We start from the raw sequence: 14,413 nt of genomic DNA on the forward strand, positions 1-14,413 counted from the left end.
TACAGGAGAAGCCCAGGTCAGGTAACTTATCCACTTGTTGCTAGGAATCTTAGCTGGGGTCATCCTTGTGGATTCCTAAAAGGAGTCATTATGGGGATATGGAGGAACCCGGTGCTTAGTTTTTCTTTTTTACAGACAGACAGAAGTTTATTTTTGTCTTTGAGAAATTCATAAAATACTTTTGTGTCATTTTCTTTCCTCTCCTGAACTGCCAGATTTTCTCACACTTCCCTACCAACCAAACCTCATGCTCTGTCTTTCTCTTAAAACACTGGTCTAAAGGGATAACACCAATTGGCAAGCTAAGCAATAGTGGAGAGACCACCTCGAGCGCCCATTCCTGATAATGAACTTGATGTCTATAACCATCCAGGAGCCTTCATCCTGTGACTGATGGAAGCAGAGGCAAACACACAATTAATCACTGAACTGAACCCAAGGAACCCAGTGACAGAGAGAGAGGAGTGATGAGCAAATTGGCAAAGAATGGGCTGGCAAAACCAGCAGAGACAGGAGACAGCTGATCTGAACAGGGGAGAGCTCTTGGACCTCAGACCGACAGTGGAGAGGCCAGCATGGGACTGATCTGGACCCCCCAAATGTGAGTGTCAGCAAGAAGGCCTGGGGCAACCTATGGGGCCCTGAGCTGTGGATCAGTGTCTATCCCTGGTATACAAACAGTCTTCATGTGCCTATAGCACAAAGAGGGATGCTCTCTCAGCCTGGACTCTTATGGGAGTGCCTGGACCCTACCCAGAGTAAAATGACAGAGTCTAGATATCCCCTATGTGGAAGGACAATAGGGTGGGAGGGTGGGGGGAAGGGGAGTGCGGGAGGAGGGGAGGGAGAGGGAACTGGGATTGACATGTAAAACAAGCTATTTAAAATTAAAATAAAAAATGATAATAAAAAAAACACACATGTATATGTTGCCTGACAAATCCTGAGAATCCATGGCTCCTGCCCTGGATTGGGGTTGAAATACCCAGTTCATTGAAAAAAAAAAAACGTTTTTCCTCTTCGAGAAGTTATCAGTTGCAAATTGTCTCTCAGAGATGGGACTTTGTAAAAATTTCTCCTCCTCCCTATTGGCACTTTTAAAATCTAACTTACATTATGAATTTTTTTCGTATGCAATATCTAGTGTTGGAATTCCCGGCATTGTGGGGCACTCACAGTAACTCGCTATGTTATATATCACAGGACTCAGTGCGCATGCACAGCTCCCCCTTTTTAAGCTCCCCACCATCTTTCCCCTCTCTCTGTGCTCTGGTTGGCACCTTCTCACCTCCCTTCTTTTCCTCTCTACCAATAAACTCTTAGGACTGTTGACTAGCAGCTCATGTTTCATTACTGGTAACTTAAACAAAATAACAACAGCTAGTTTATCCAAATATAAACTGAAAATTCTTGTAAAATAGTGAACAAATAACCCTACAATGTATTTTTGAATAGTTATCAGATTGTTTCATATTACATTTATAAAATACCTTGTAACCCAACTTTTTTGCTTCTCTCTCTCTCTCTCTCTCTCTCTCTCTCTCTCTCTCTCTCTCTCTCTCTGTATGTGTGTATGTGTGTGTGTATGTGTGTGTGTTTGTGTATGTGTAATATTAAAATATACACCCTAGTACTTTAAATAAAACTCTACCCTTAAAGTCTTTGAAGAAGTCTTAGCATTGGTTCTTATCTTCAACTCAAATTCTGATTAAATTTTCAAGTCTTCAAATTAAGTCCATTTGGCAATGTTTGCCTATTGAGATCTTGCAACCTCAGCATAATATTAACACAGAAGCCCTTAATTTCTGCCCTGCTTTCCATCTCTACTGCAAAATGTGCCAGCAATCTTACTTATTAAAATGTCTTTTTCAAAAACTACCCGAATTTGTGGGTAAGTACTCTATCTATAGCTGTTATCACTAGTAACATAAATGTCATTTTCTAACACACAATACTTAACTGAATTAAAATGTTTAAAATAAATGATTGCCTATTCTAACAGCTGAAGAAAAAATCCTGTCTGTTGTAATTTCAAAAAAGCAGCAAGTGAGAGAAAGATGCAATGCAGCATTGATGTCAAGTGGAAAATGTTTTATTCGTGAAAATGGTTCACAAATGGGGAAAGGGAAGGAGGGGGAGTGGCCACCAAGGACAGAAGCACTGGGAAAGAGGGGGGGTCGGGGAGAGAGAGAGAGAGAGGAAGGGAGGGAGGGAGGGAGAGAGAGAGGGAGGGAGAGAGAGACGGAGAGAGAGAGAAACAAGAAAGAGAGGAGAGGATGGGAGGTGGCAGGGCCCTTTTTAAAAAGGAACACAGTGAATGTGCACAGGTGATACTCTTAGTGGCTGCAGCTGATGGTGTATTCTGTCAGAACCTCAAGGACAGGCCTCATGTTTAGCTTATTATTGCTGCAAATACCGTTTTGGCATTATTAATATTAAGAAATGTATGGACATCCATTTCAGGTAGCCTATTTTGTAAGCAATAAGTATGTGTCATTAAAATACTCTCCTTCGAAATCTCCATTTCCTGTTATTCAACAGATTTGAAATCACTGCCCAGGTACTTGTGTTTTTATTCAGTGTTATGTAATTTTTGGTACAAATCTAAGTGAAATAGATGAGAGTTCAGTATTCTGGGTGGTGCTTATTAAAACAGAAATCACAGTTGGGATGTGGTGGCACATGCCTTTAATCCAAGCACTCAGATGCAGAGGCAGGCAGGCAGATCTCTTTGAGTTCGAGGCCAGCCTGATCTACAAAACTAGTTCCAGGACAGCTAGAACTGTTACACAGAGAAATCCTGCCTCAAAAAAGAAGGAAGGAAGAAAGAAAGAAGGAAGGGGAGGAGGACGGGAGGGAGGAAGGAAAGAAGGAAGGAAAAGGGAAGAAAGAAAGAAAGACAGAAATCACTTGTAATGAAATTTTGTGTGTTGACTTCTCTAAATAAAGATCAAAGGGAACTTTCTAAGGTAGACCTGACACAGTTTATAAAATTTTCTGATTTCAATATAGAATTTACCAATAAAAATACAAAGAAAAATGACACAGATATATTCCCTTATAATATAAAAACTATATTTTTTCCTGACAGCAGAAAAGGTACCAATAACTGTGAGTAGTTGTTTCTAGTGCTGGTAAATTCTGGTTGGCCACACAATCTTCTATCAGGCATAAATCCATTTTGGAGAATTAGATATCTGACAACATTATTCTTATGGGAAAGAATAATAAGTACCCAAATCATCTGTCTGGTAAAGACTTTCATCAGCGTGAGTTTCTTTATACTTGCCTGATATTTCCCTGCTGTCCCTTTCATTGGTGGTCTCTGGCCACAGTGGCTGGCATCCTTCCCATCAGGTCTTATGTAACTCCTTCCATTTTCCTGGTGGGTTTGTGTTTTGTGACTTGTTATAATTTTTAATGGAACTGATATACTCCCCCACCCCCACAAAGAGAGAATAAAGGAAAAGCAAACTTTGAAAGACAAATTTCAATTTTTATTTCCCTTTCCTTCTTAATATTACTTATGACTCTTAGGTCCAAAAACATTACTTTAGTGTACTAGTAGTGAATTTTATACACACACACATACATACACACTCATATATATATATACACATACATATATATATATTAATATATATACAAACATACAATACATATATACATACATATAAGCACACCCATAAACACACATACATACATACATACATACATACATACATACACACACACACATTATAGACCAGTATGTAACAGAATCCAAACAGGAAATCAGAGTGACAGATCAGAAATACAAAGTTAAAAGCAGGTTCGTACCACACAATGCAGTTTTCCCCTTCAAGATATGAATACTCATTCACATTTCTAAACACTTAGATGGCAAAGCAAAAGCTCTGTGTTCTGGGTAGCTCATTTCTTACACTTTTTGCAATTACGAAAGCTATCACAGTAGACGAAGAGATAGCTTTTAGTAAACAATAATGTTTAATTGGGACTCCATTGCTGTGGGAACACTCCCAATTCACTATGAAAGGAACTTCCTGCCTTCAGAAAGCAATGATGCTTTGATTTTCCGCAAGCCCATTTGTCTCATAATAATGTTAATGAATTGGAGATCTGTTTTGCACCTGGAAAATCAATAAGCAGCAGAAATTCTTTTCAATAAGAGGCCAAGAAGAACACTCCAAAACTTATAAAATTATCTAAAGAAACCGGAGAAGGATTAAAATGTCAACTGTTAATTTTCATATTGCATAAATGAGGCATTCAGCATCTTTTATTGTCCTTGATAAGTTTTCCTAATGATAATATTAGTCTCTTTCTTATTAGCACTATGCAATCTATATAAAAATACACAAAGGTAACTAATTACAAGTGGTCTTTCAAGATCAGATAACAAACTTACTCAAAAGAAACGATAAAATACTATCTTGAGGTAAAAATCAAGGCCAATATTGCTACTTCTGATTCATTTCTTTTCTTTCTTTATACAAAAAGTTTTAGTAGCCTTACATGTTTGCTCAACTGTGTAGCTAAGTCTTAGAAACCAGATCACTTAGGTCTTCTTAACACCACATTTTTCTTTTTAACTAGACTACATGAAATTGGTCAGAATACAACTAAAATTTGAATAAGTGAATGATTCAGAAAGTCCAACACTGATTAAACTTGTCTCCATTAGAGTGTTTACTATCCCCTTAATTATTAAAAAATAGAATGTGTTCTTGAGCTGAGTTACAAGATACAAATCTTAATGTCAAAATTTAATTTTAAGATACATTGAATTATATTTGAGAAATGAGTACTAAATGTTACTATCAATATACTAAGCATCTTGCTGACAAAAATAACATTTAATGTGAACAATAATTAGAGTATCTTGGCATTTTAAATTTTCTAGTAAAGAATTAAAAATACACCAGCTATAAATAAATGGGATAGAGATAACATGGAGATTCAAATTTCTTATAAATTTTGTTGTTAATGTTAAAGTAGCATCGGTCTTCAAGGAAACAATAGGTTATTTAAAATAAAAGAATATTAAACTGACAAAGGTAACTTTATATGGAGAGCACTGAAATAAATGTGGGAAAAACTAGTAAATGCTTTACCAATGAAATAATATGTACATGTATTAAAACCATTTCAAGGCAGGTGAGCTACCTCTGTGAGCAAAGGTGCTTGTTAAAAAGTCTCACAACCAGAGAACAAGATGGAAGGTGACAAAGACTTCTGCAAATTGTCCTCTGACTGCCACATTTGTGCCACATACTTTACAGACATTAAAAATGTGTTTAAGCAATTATTTTCAACAAATGAACACAAACACACTGACTATTCTGAACAAAAAACTATAATTTTCATATGATTGCATTGTAAACTCTCCTATAGGATAGACGATTTGAATCAAATACAGATAATGTATTAATGATGCACTTCCCTTTTTAAAAAAGACAACATTATTAATTTGGGACTACACTTTTAATAAAGATGTATACTAATTATTTAATAATTTCATATGATTTATTTGACAATAATCACTCCTAACTCCTTCCAAATATACCCCTATCTCCCTACTCCCTAAACCCGGTGCCCTCTCAATCTCTCTCTCTCTTCTTTAAAATTTAATGACCTATAGACCCATTTGTACTGTCTGTGTACTTATGGATATGGATTGACTTACCAGGCGCCACACACTTAAACGGATTCTCCTTTCCCAGAGGCCTTCAGCTTTCAGTGCCTCCTCAGTTATGGGTGGGACTCATGATCCCCTTTGCACTCCATTCAGCAATGTTGACTGGCTTGATCTAGTGCAAACCTTGGCAGGATCCACAGCTGCTGTGGGCTCGTAGTGCAATGGTCCCATCCCCTGGAGAAGATAACCCTTTACTCTATTCCACGCCAACATTTGGTTCTTACAATCACTCGCCCCCCTTTTCCATGATAGTCCCTATGCCTTGACATTAGAAGTCCCATTTTTTTCATTGAGCACTCCACAGTCACTTATTTTTCTGCACCTTAAATCATTCTGACATTCTACATTGCAGAGGTGTTTCTAATAATGGCTTTCTAATAAGAAATCTCTTCACCAGAGCAAAATGGGAAAGGCCCCTTCATTAGTCCATGCTTCAGGAAGGTACATGGTATGAATTAATCTCAAAATTGGTGGGTTGGTTATAACAGCATTAGAGTCAGATAGCTATAGGTCTACTAAGGAGGCAACAGGAGGCATAGTCAATATCAACTACTTAAACTAATAAGAAATGGGTATTCAGTATTTGCTGAATTGGAAATCTTCAGAAAACATTTGAGAATCAACACTTGAAATAAACATATCAAGATCATCACAGACATATATTTCAGTTAAAAAGAACTCCCAAAGAAAGAAAGCATTAAGTTCCAAAGGTATGCTTTAACATAGACTGGGAATGAATGAAAGATCAAAAGACCTTCTCCCCGGTAGCTACCTACAAAAGTAAAATGCAACTCAACCCTGAACAAATTTATTATCTGTATATCTGTCTGTCTATCTATTTATCTATCTATTATTTATCTGTACTACTTCCACTTGGTTAATTTAATTCAGTGCCTCTTTATTGCAGACAATCACTGGAGTTCCTGTCCTTTCTATCAGTGAAGTTTCAGACATTTCAATTTCCTATTTGATTTCTTATTAAATGTTTGTCAAAGGAAGAGCTGACTGAAATCTGTTAATTGGTGTGGCATCCCATATCCTGTCACATTGACTTGGCCAGCACAGCAAAATAAAGATTTGCTAATTAAGTCTGCGAGTCTCTTACAAGTGATCTCACAGTGCAAATGTGCAAAGAAAATACTGGAAATACTCTTCATTTATTTCCTTCTTTTCATCTTCAGATGTTGTTTTTAGGACCTATACTCTGCAAGTACTTGTAGCAAAGGAGTTTAGTGTGATTTATGTTTTGCTGACTGTCTCAAATATTATTGCATGCACATAAGAGATATCAAATAATTCATACAATCTGGAAATAAGAGTAGTTTCAAATAAAATTATTAAGATATAATACAGCCATATAAACATGTAACACATCTATTACGTCAACTTCTGAGTACTTCACTGTGTTAAAAGAACAGAAGTAATTTAGCCATCCATGCACAACTGTAAATAAACCACAGCAATAAAATGTCAATCGAATAACCAACATCTAATAATTTTCTGCAGTTAGTGTGGAATTGATGCTAATTTATTTAAATGCAGTATGACCCCAAATTTGCTAACTCTATTCTTCCTGGCAAAGATTCTAGCAGAAAGTCTCAAAATTCTGACACAATACAAGTCTCTGACAGCAGGGAAACAATTTCTTTGGGCATTAAAGTGTTGACGAATCTAATCATTTAAAAATATTTTTATTTTATTAAAATAGGAATATCTTCTGCAATTTCTTCTTGGTAAAAATTAATCCAGGTAATCTGTGATGCCTTTCCACAATTAGAACAGAAAAAGGAAAACTAAAGCAACAGCAGTCATTAGGGAATCATTATGTGCCAGTAGATAGTTCCTGAGTATGATTACATATTTTGTTAGCTTTATTTACTGAGGTGGCCGCTGAGGTAAACGGAGGATAAGTAAGTTGTTGAAGATCACACAGGATGTGAGCAATATTTGAATCTGAACTGCATATCACCAATCATGAGCATTGCACTGATATTTTCTGAGTGTTTACCATATGTTAGGTGGGTTGCTAAGAACTTTTGATACATAAACACATTATGTGCAACTTAGGCTTTCAGGAATACACCTTTTTATATTTTAAGGTGAAATCCTCAAAATAATAGGAGCTCTTGTGATTATGGAACAGGAATTCATTTTTTTGAAAAAAATTAAGGCTGATTATGAAGGAAACATTCTTTCAGGTTTTTGTTTCAGTTTTATCACTTCGTAACTGTTATTTAATTATTTTTTATATTTATTTTCTTGCCATTTCTCACTTTATTTTCATAAAAGGTTCATGAAATTACAGTGTACTAGCCTAGTAATTTTACAATTTGTCTATGTGAGGGAAATCTGGGACTCCTTTTTGATAATGTACGCAAGCAGATATGGGCTGTGTCACACTTGTGTATGCATTCATATAATATATGCATGGTGATGTGGATTGCATAATATTTGTCTATGCAATTCATCAGAAATTCAAAAAGTAGATAAGATTTGTGTAGTTCATTGTCTATAAATTTTAACATCCAAAGAAAAAAACCTTTAAATGTATAAAACTGTAGCTAACGGCATGTATGTGGAAGTACTTGAGGAAAAATTTACTTAGGTATGCAATTTGTTGTATCACAAATTGACTAATGCATGTGAAATGGATATTTGGAAAGATTGACAATAAAGCAAATGTAGAAATGTACGTGGATTTTTCTTTCGGCTGCTAGATCACAAAAAAATGACACAAAGACTTATTATAAAACCTGGACTTATAGCTTAGCCCTGTCCCACTAGCTCTTATAACTTAAATTAGTCCATTTCTATTAATCTACATGATGCCATGCGACTCATGGATTTTACCTCTCCTCCTGAATTTCTAGCTCCTTCTCTGTCTGACTGGCAACTCTACCTTTCTTTTCCCCAGATTTGTCTCTGTCCAGAAGCCCCGCCTATACCTCCTGCCTAGCAATTGGCCATTTAGCTTTTTATTAAACCAACCAAAATGACATATCTTTACACAGTGTCTTCAAATATCTCACAACATAGAAAAGCATCAATGGTAAATTCTAGTTTACAGATATGTAAATAAACTGTAAAGGAATTTAACTTTGCTGCAGACTTGAAAATTTTCATATCAAAATGTTAGAGGACACCAGTTTTTTTATTTGCTTGGGTTTTGTTTTTGTTTTTGTTTTTTTAATGATTCTTTGTAGGTTTCATGCCATGCATACAAATCCCACTCATCTCCCTGTCCCCTCACTGTTGGAATCTGGTATCATGCTGACCCTGGCCCCTGATGAAGGTTGGGACATGTACACAGCATTCAGGCAGATACTTGGGCAGCTCAAAGGCAGCCTGTGACGCATGGCTACATCTTGGCTAAGCCACTCATTAGGTGGCTGCATAAGGACTCGGTATGCTTGTGCAAGCTTCCCCTTGTAAGTGAGCATCTCCACGTGTTCGCCTTTTCTCTTCTCTCTCTCTCTCTCTGTCTCTCTCTCCCCATTTCTCTCTCCCCACCTGTAATAAACTCCATGGTTAATGTATCCCTTGTTCGTGTTCCATAGGACGCTCTCTTAAACTTAAGCAAAAGAGCAACACTCACTTCTGCCCTTGCAAACTTTCCCATAAAACAAAACAAAATTTCAAACTAAAAAACAAGAAACAGATAAACAACCCCCATTATAAACTGAAATGTGGCTCCATGAGTCACACAGTATACATACACTGTAAACAACCCTCATTATAAACTGAAATTCGGCTCCGTGAGTCATATGGTATACATGCATCGCTACTTGTGCTCATTGTAATGAGTCATTGGTTTGGCTACAGGCCTCTTGCTTCTGCCACCCTATTGATACTTGGCCCTCAGCAGGACTCCCTTTCGTGTCCTGTCGTTGTCTTGTGTCATGGAGATCCTGCAGCTTTGGATCTGCAGATCAGACCCCTTCACATGCTCTATCAGATCCTACATGAGGAGTGTGTTGGGGTGGACTAATTCATAGACCTGGTTCTGGACCTAGGTGGTACTGGGTTGGTTAGTCTGCCAGCTTTCCTTCACCCTGGACAACCAAGAGGGCTCTCCATCACTGCCCCAGCTAGCTTACCCACTGAAGCAGGCAGAACCTAGAGGGACCAGTTACACACATGCGTCCAGACCACCTGCACTCACGCCACCAGGGCCAGCTCTACAGCTTTGCCTAGGTGAGGAGCAGGGCTGCCCTCATCGCTTCTGTAGTTGGTGAGGGGCAGGACCAGCTTTTCTGTTCTTATGTCACACAGGCCTGCTCTCCAAACTGCAGCACATGGCAAGGGTTAGGTGACGGTCATATTTCCATCACCCATGCCACCATGCCATATATAAGAGGGGATACAGACTCTGCTCTCCTCTCACATCCACAGAACCAGCTCACCTGCAGAGTGAGTTGTAGTGTGCTGCCCAGGTGAGGCACAGGACGTGCTCTCATGATTGCTGTAGTTGGTGAGGGTTGGACCAGTTCTCCCTAATTCTGTGGCCAATAAGGGACGGAACCCGTTCTGTACAGTCCTTTCCTCACTGCTGTAGGTGACAATAGAAGGCATGGAATTCAACATAGACCTCGGTGGCAGGGCCACAGACCCGTCATGGCCTCTGACTGCAGCCTGGACACAGACAACACCCTGGCTCTAAGGGGCAGTACAGGCCAACCAGATCTGTATGGTACATTAAAGGCTCAGCACTTGGACAATAACATGGCCCTAGGTGTCAACCAAGAGCACTGACATCTAAGTGGACCCTGGTGGCAACATAGGTCATGGACATCCACACAGATCCAGAAAAGATCCTTAGCATCAGCCTGAAGCAAGATGTCACCATGGCCCTGGTTGGCAGCATAGTCACTCAAACCAGCATGGACCTAGTAAAAATGTGGCCCTCTAACACTTACCTGGCACCAGGTGGCAACATACCCTGGGCATGCCCAAGGCCTTTGATGATGACAGGAATCTTGGATATCAATGTATATCCTTATGTATCAGGGCCACAAACCCAGATACTGCCCTGGATGCAGCCCAGAAGAGCACCAGTTTTAATGTCAGCAAGTTTACTAAATTCAACAACTAGCAGTATAATTTAGCCTTAAAAGTTTTGAAGATTTCTATTTCTAAGGCAAGCTGTCCTCTGTCTCCAGAGTCTTCTACTAACCTTATTTTATGACAAAGGCTGTTGATCCAGCCTATTGTTGAAGCACCATTCCATGTGTCAGAGATAAAGAAAAACTTAGCAGTTATAGTCTCTCTTTTTCTTGGAGATGGTATCACAGCAAAATGATAAGGATTGTGCTCTAGCCCCTAATCCCCTACCTAAGGGAGGGCTCCAAGAAAGCCTGCTAAGGATTCTCCGGTTGTATGAAGTGACTTATAAGTAGGAGTGAGTGTAAAGAACTCTGCATCAGAGTGACTCTAAAGAAATGTCTCTACAGATACTCACAGCTAAACACTGAACTGAACTCCTGAAACCTAGTGACAGAGATGGAGGAGTGATGAACAAAGGGGTCAAGACCATGATAATAAAACCCACAAAGACAGCTGACTGGATAAGGGGGAGCCCTTGAATCCTAGACTGATGGCTGATAGGCCAACAGGAGACTGATCCAGACTCCATGAATATAGTGCCAGGGAGGAGGCCACAGAAATCAGTGAGGCCTTGGGTAGTAGTTCAGTGTTCACCATGGTTTATGAATGAGCTTTGGGAGCCCATTCCAAATAGAGGGATGCTCTCTCAGCCTAGACACATGAGGAAGGGCCTAGGTCCTGCCCAGGATGAAATGACAAACTTTAGAGATCCCCCCAAAGGAAGGTCTCACCCTCCATGGGGAATGATGTGGAAATTGGGTGGGGGGCTAGGGGGCTTGTGGAGGGACAAGGGAGGAGGGGTGGGAGAGGGAGCTGGGATTGACATGTGAAACATTCACGTTTATAATTTAAATAAAAACATATATTGAGAAAAAAAAGAAATGTCTCTAAAACAGCAGCAACTGGCAATGACATCACTACATACTGGCACTTAAGCCATGCATGCTAGATAATAGATACTATGATATGTGGACACATGAAACAAATAGCTTTTGACAATGTTAATTTCAGAGAGAATTTCTGGCATTCTTACCAAATGGTACCCCAAGCCAATACTCTCCAATTTTATTTTAATACCTGGTTGCTTTTGAGATATCCTATCTCAAGAAGTCTGCGTCCTGATCTGCCAGGATACATGATGACTAACCACTTATTTATCTTTTTTTTTCACACTGGACCAAGGAATAATCCAGAAGATCTGCAATTTAAAAAGCTGAGATAATAATTTGGCCATGGCACCTATCTGTAACCCAAGTTTGTTGAAACAAAAAAATTGAGTTTAAGACCAGGATGAGTTATACAATGAGACCCTGCCTCAAACAATCTCAGAAAGGAGAGGAAAACACACACACAGAGAGAGAGAGAGAGAGAGAGAGAGAGAGAGAGAGAGAGAGAGAGAGACAGAGAGAGACAGAGAGAGAGAGACAGAGACAGAGACAGAGACAGAGAGACAGAGAGATGAAGGGGTAAGGAGAGAGGAAATTGAGAGAGGAATGAATAAGTAAGAAGAGAACTAGCCAAATGCACCAACAAGGAAATATTTCATAAATGCATGTCATAAAACCTAGAGGGTTCTACTCACTGAACATTACCCAGACCAAACAAGGAAAAGGGGTGCACATTGAATAAACAACTCAAAATAAACTTTTTTGCTGGGCCAAGACAGGAAGTTTTTGAGTAAGAATCTAGGTTCTCTGTCCAGTCTTCCCGAAGTGCAGCATGAGGTGGAATCCACTCTACATTTTTTCTTCACAGAATTAATTATAATTTGTAGTCTTGCCCTGAGTGGAAGATCAACTAAATCCCGTGAGTACCCTTAGGTGATCTGGCTAAGGAGTGCAGCAGAAAACTGAAAAGGTCAGCAGATTCTGCCTGAAGGTTGAGAGCCAGAGGGCAACAGCTTCTGTATCTGATGAAGTGACAGGGAAATGACTGTTTGCAAGTCTGAGGCAGCTGACTCATAGGGGAGGATTCTAATCAAGCCTTTACTTATAAGATCCTCTTAGCACAAACTAGCTAGCATTGGACCACACCTTCAATGAGGAATTCCACATGTGATCGAAATAACTATAAATAGTAAAGCAAATAAAGTACTCTCCAAGGACAGTGTTAGCTATAAGAAGAAACAGCTGACATCATTGACTGTAGAGAACAGTAAGAGCCTTTATCTAAATCTGACAAAAACCTGCCTTCTGAAGATTTAAATATTTATGAGCTGAAAAAGTGTGGCCTCCTGCTAGAGATCTGTTAATGGTTGTTGAGCAGAAAACATGGGAGATCAGGACAGGGTGAGTATGTCATCTTAAAAAGAACAAAGGTTTGTGTGTGTGTGTGTGTGTGTGTGTGTGTGTGTGTGTGTGTGTGTGTGTGTGTGTGTGTTTGCTTTTCAGGAAGAACCAAAGAACAAATACACAAATTCACAGAACCAAAGAGTGGTATATAAGAGTAGAAACCAAAGAGGAGAAAACTTGGCAGTAAGACAGAACAGAGAAAAGAATGATTAGAGTTCTACAAGCCAAAGAGTGGTTTCAGTCTCCTCAAGAGTTGAGGCTCCAGAAGGTTATCTGATCCCAGTGATATTCCCAGGCCTCTACATACAAACGAAAGTTAATGGGCTCAGTAGACTTGTTCCTCTCTCTCCCTTACCCACCTCTCTCTGTGTCTGTCTCTCTCTCTCTCCTTTCATATACAAATAATATATGATAGTGCATCTAAGTTATTATATAAAATTACCATAAATGAACTCATTAAATTGCAGTTGAACACAATAATGATTAAAGAAGGCATTAAGAATTGCAGATAGAGTGCGTGGGTGTCATGGAAGACTTGGATGGAGGAAAGGAAACAATTTAGGTGACACAAATACACAGTACTCATGTAGTAAATTGACCAAAGTTAAAAAATGATAATATTTAAGCAAAGAGTAATAAATAAAAGCTACAATGCTCAAATGTACTTTTATAACAAAATATTATGAAAAATACAAAAGTTAGGAAGGGCCAGAGACAGTGGTACATGTCTGTAATCTCGTACTCAGGAGGGTGAGACAGAAATATTGAATCCATGACCAGTCTGGAATATACAGTAAAAAAGGCCTAAAGAAAATATAAATTTAACAATATCTTTCTACTTGCTTTTATTCTAATAAAATGAGTAGCAAATGTGAACCAAGATGGAACTGGAGATACCCACAGAGACAGTTGACCTGACCTAATGAGAGCACTCAGACCCTTGTCGTAAAGCGTGGGAACCAGCATTGGACCAAACCAAGACCTCTGAATATGGGTACCAGCTAGGAGGCCAAGGCAGTCTATGGAACCTCTAAAAACCAGGGTTTATTCCTAGGTCACAAATGGACTTTGGGAGCCCATTCCCTACAGAGGGATACTATTGCAGCCCAGATATGGAAAGGAGGGCCTGGGCCGTCCCCCAAATGATGTGATGGACTTTGATTATCCTCCGTGGAGGGTCTCACTATCCTGGGGAATGGGTGGAGGGTGGTTTGGAGGGTCAGTGGGAAGCAGGGGAGAATGGGAGGGCAAGGGAATGGGGGATAAAAATGTAAATAAGAGTATTTCTAAAAAATAAAAAAATTCTACATCAAAGGGGGAA

Source organism: Mesocricetus auratus, unplaced genomic scaffold (assembly GCF_017639785.1).
Source record: "Mesocricetus auratus isolate SY011 unplaced genomic scaffold, BCM_Maur_2.0 Super-Scaffold_100009, whole genome shotgun sequence".
NCBI classification, from domain to species: Eukaryota; Metazoa; Chordata; class Mammalia; order Rodentia; family Cricetidae; genus Mesocricetus; species Mesocricetus auratus.